This window comes from Fukomys damarensis, unplaced genomic scaffold (genome assembly GCF_012274545.1).
Source record: "Fukomys damarensis isolate Sample0158 unplaced genomic scaffold, DMR_v1.0_HiC HiC_scaffold_27, whole genome shotgun sequence".
In the NCBI taxonomy this organism is placed as follows: domain Eukaryota; kingdom Metazoa; phylum Chordata; class Mammalia; order Rodentia; family Bathyergidae; genus Fukomys; species Fukomys damarensis.
In genome coordinates, this window is record NW_022900939.1 from 20,919,474 (window position 1) to 20,923,818 (window position 4,345).

Here is a 4,345-nt window from a genome sequence, read left to right on the forward strand (position 1 = left end):
ATTGTCAGGGTCAGGGGTCAGCTTGACACCTGCCCTCTCTTCCCAACCTGTCTAGGTAGAGGGAGACACAGCCTGGGGTCTAGGAACCATTTTAAAGACTCTGAGAAGTCCCACAGTGAGGGAAAGCCAGTTCATTTCCTTTGTCCCTAGGATTCCACAGTTTTTTAGTCTTAACCCAGGGAAAACATTTTGAAAAACACTAGCCTGGAAGGAGAGGCAAAATGGAAAACACAAAAATCTAACTGGATAGGGGCCCAGTGAGACTAGACAGCAGTATGGCTCGCTCCACACCTGTTCTTCCTTTCCCAGACCAGGAGACTGATGTCCACTCACCCAGGCCCTACCATGGCGCTCTTCCCACACTGCACGGTTGCTGCAAAGGAACAGTGACTTTATCTGACCACTGTTAAGACTGCTGTCCCAGGTACAAATGACAAATGACCAGATACGAACACAAATGACCCAAGTGTCCCTGCTACACTACTTCATGCAGTCAACCCCACTAACTCAGCACAGGACGGGCGACCCCAGCTGACCAGCTCCCCATCTCCCACTCCAGCCCAGAACCCCACAGAGCCCACCAGGGCCAGTTCATATGAAGTGTCTGCATCCGGCCACAGCATCAGTGAGGGAAAAGGAAATGTCCACTGCCGGGCCAGTTCCCAGAGACAAATTACCTTTCCCAAAATGGACTCTGTTAACAGAGCCCACTGCAGTGAGGGTCGAGCTGGGAAACAACGCAGCAGAGATGTTCCTTGAAGAACACTTTTCCCCAAAAGCTATTTCCCCTATAGATTACTTTTTAATTGGGTAGATGTCTGTCTCAGTGTTGAGACCATGCACATGTGGATGAGCTGGAGCAGCCGAGGGGGAAGGAAATGGGCCACCAGGGTCCCCCAGGGCACCTCTGGGTTTCCCTCCCTCTCACTCTCGTGCACACACATACACTAGTGTGCACACACACTCAACAAGCCCTAATTTAGCAACCATGGAATGTTACCAAGTCAGTGATGTCCAGGACAAGTCATGAGGGAATATAACATTTGATTCTAGTCTACAAATGTGCGTTTTCGCTAATTAGAAGGTTTAGGGTAAAGCAGAGAAAAATATGTATTTCAGAGTCCCAGTTTGACTTGCCAGAAACCAGCCCATTACTAACATTCTTATTTTCGACAAAATATAGCATTCTGATTACATACCATCTCAGTTCCAGGGCTCCCAGCCTGCCAGGCTCCCGGAAGTGGCCCATGACCATGGCAGAGAGAAAGAGAAAGGATCCTGGGATGGAGACACACTCAGGGCCGTGGGGGCCACCTCCCTCTGTATCTCTGTTCTTAGATCTTTGAGTATGACCCACCAACTGTGACTGGGGTCACAGCTTTCCCCCAAGGTCAGGAGGCTCTGTCTACACAGGTGCTCATTTCACGAGTGGAAGACCAGTCCCACTGACACCTAGGAGACGGTTCTGACATTGCTGCACTCTCCTAGGCCTCAGTTTCCCCATCTGTTAAAGAGGCCAAGGACTGGGCTGATAATTGCAGCTCAGCACTGAGTTTACTAACTGCAAAGAAAACATCTTATAATGCAAACAGCCTTATGCACAGAGCCACTGTCTGTTGGCCTCTAGTCCCTGCATGGATCCTGCAAGTTATTCCACCTATCTCAGCCTGAGTTTCCACGCCATGAGGATAGGGATGCCCCACCTACAGAGCAGTGGAGGCATTAAAGGAACCCATCCAACATCTCTCAGAACCTGCCTGGTACAATGAAAATGTGCAACCAACGTCAGCTGTTTTTATCTAATTTTTAATCTTGGGTGTTCTAAAACAGGATGCACGTATTTAAAAATAAGGATTTTCATTAAGTACACACCCCAATAAAGCAACCCCCTATAGACTGCTCTTAATTCAGAATAGTATCAAAACCACCCAAAGTACAAGCATTATACAGGACTTTTGGCTGTCCTTTGAAATCAACCAAGGAGACACTTCTAAAGTGCCATGTGCGTGCGTGTGTGTGTGTGTGTGTGTGTGTGTGTGTGTGTTACCAAGTCAGTGATGTCCAGGACAGTGTGTATAAAGCTGATGGCTCCTCCAGTGATCACACCCCTTCCACCCAAAAGCCATTCATCTCAAGTAAAGAAGTGACACGCTAAGGGTGGGGCATAGCTCACTTGTCTGGCATGCACAAATGCCAGGGTTCAATCCCCCACACAACAACAAAAAATGACAAGTGGCCCAGTCTGAGGCTTGGCTTGCTGCACTCTGGTGACTCCCACCAGGTTCTCCCTGGCTCCCCGCCAGCTCTGCATCTGTGCAATGTCCTGGAGACTGGATGGCCCTCTGGACAGGAACCAGCATAGACACAAGAAAAACACAGCCAAGGAAAATGCCCAGTTTGACTCCAGGTAACAAAGACAGGACCGAGTTCTAGCACCTAAAAGTGCAAAAGATGTAAGAACTCTGTGAGAACCATGACTTCCCTAATGGTGAAAATAAAATGCCAGAAACTGACCAGAAAAAAAAAAAAAAAGAACTCTGTGAGAGGCCTCTCTTCCAACTCAAGGATCTGAAAACAGAGGTACAGACAGAGATGGCCCTAAGCCATGACCTCGAAAATTATCACCATGGGAAAGGAGATCGCCAATCCCCACAAGGGAGCCAGACCCTTCTTCCCTTGCGCTGGCACAGACTTGTTTCCACAGAGGTGGGAGAAGGTGGGATGACTTGAGCCCCTCCCCATGGCCACTGGGGAGGGAAGCGGTTCCCCTGTGGTCACAAAGATCTCATTGTTCTGCCCTGCAGAGAGGAAACTGGAGAACTGAGCTCACAATGCATTTTGGAATTGGCAGAAAGGAACATCTGGGGAAGGAAACACATTTCAGAAACAAACATACCTTTGTACCAGCTCTTATTTTAAGTGTTGAAAAAAATAGTAATAATAAAGACTTGCCAAATGTATCACCAGTCTACAAAATCTGTTTATTGAGCAAAATTTGGAGGCTCTGCTTTCAAATAATCTTCTGTTCCTGGAAAATAGTGATGATGTGGATGCCAAGGCCCCAGAGGCTGCTGCCTGGAACCCAATGAGACGCCACCACCGACTCCAATGATACTTCTGTCCTGTGTGCAACTGAGTGGACAGATGAAAACAATCAAGGGAAAAACTCAAGTTTCCTTTAGGGATGGCATGGTTTGTGCTTAACCCCTTGCCTCTTGTTCTGGGCTAAAGCTTCTCCCAAGCATCAACATTCTTTTGGGAGTATTTAGTTCAGATCCCTAATGGGTTGCGTGCAGCCTACAGAGGTCAGCACAGAGCTGCAGCTTAGTCTCTTGGAACCCAGCAAAGCGGTGGTCTAGCTCTCAGGCCCCACACAGGCTCATGGTGTGCTGTGGCTCTGCTAACGGGGACATAAAGGTGACACTGAATTCCCTGCAGGGGAAGCCAGGACAGCAGCTGTTTTCATAGGCATCTGGTCTGGCTTGCCAGGCCCCAGCATCTCATACCTACTCACCCTTCCCAAGCTCTGCCTTGTGTAAGCTGCTCTTTGTACCTGACATCACTCAGTCCTTACAAGAGCTGAGGTTCCTGTCACTAGTGTCACAGACAGGGCAACTGAGGCCCAAGGAGGACAAGTAACTGTGCAAAGTCACATTTGGCCAATCAGTGAGAAAGGGTCTCCAATGCCCAGTATCTTCCACATTATTTTAAACCAATTTATTTTACCCAATGGGGCAATTAAATGACCCCTAGAACTCTTGGGAAACAGGTCAGACATGGGGGCAGCATCAGGCAGGTGGGGCAGATCCTCCTCAGGAGATGCTGAGGGGACCCTCATCTTCCTGAATAGCTGGGGGGTTGAGACAAGCCTCATCTGCTAGGGATGACAGGACAGGCAGCAGAGACTGGCCAGTCAGGGAAGAAAATGGGGCTCCAGCCTGGTCCCACTATCCTTGCACAACACTACAGTCCATTTCTTGTCAGACTCAGCATTCACACCTGAAGGATGGGGCCATGGACACACCAAGCACAGAAGCCACACAACAAGTGGGACACCACTCTCAGGGTGACCATACAAGCTCTGTGGGCTCCTCGGGGCCTCTAGTGCAGAGCCATGCGTCTCCTATACGACCAGGACTTATGCTCCTGTAGTATAAAGAGCTGGAAGCACAGGAATGAAGGGAGGGAGCGCCACACAAACCCACACCCTTGCTCTGAGTTTCATTTATGACCACAGAGATAAGGCCGGCCTCCCTACCTATGAATCTGTTATGAAGGTCAAAGGGTGGAAAAATAACAGATTAGGCAGCAAAAGGCAAACATTCCTGGCCAGAGGTGCCCTGCT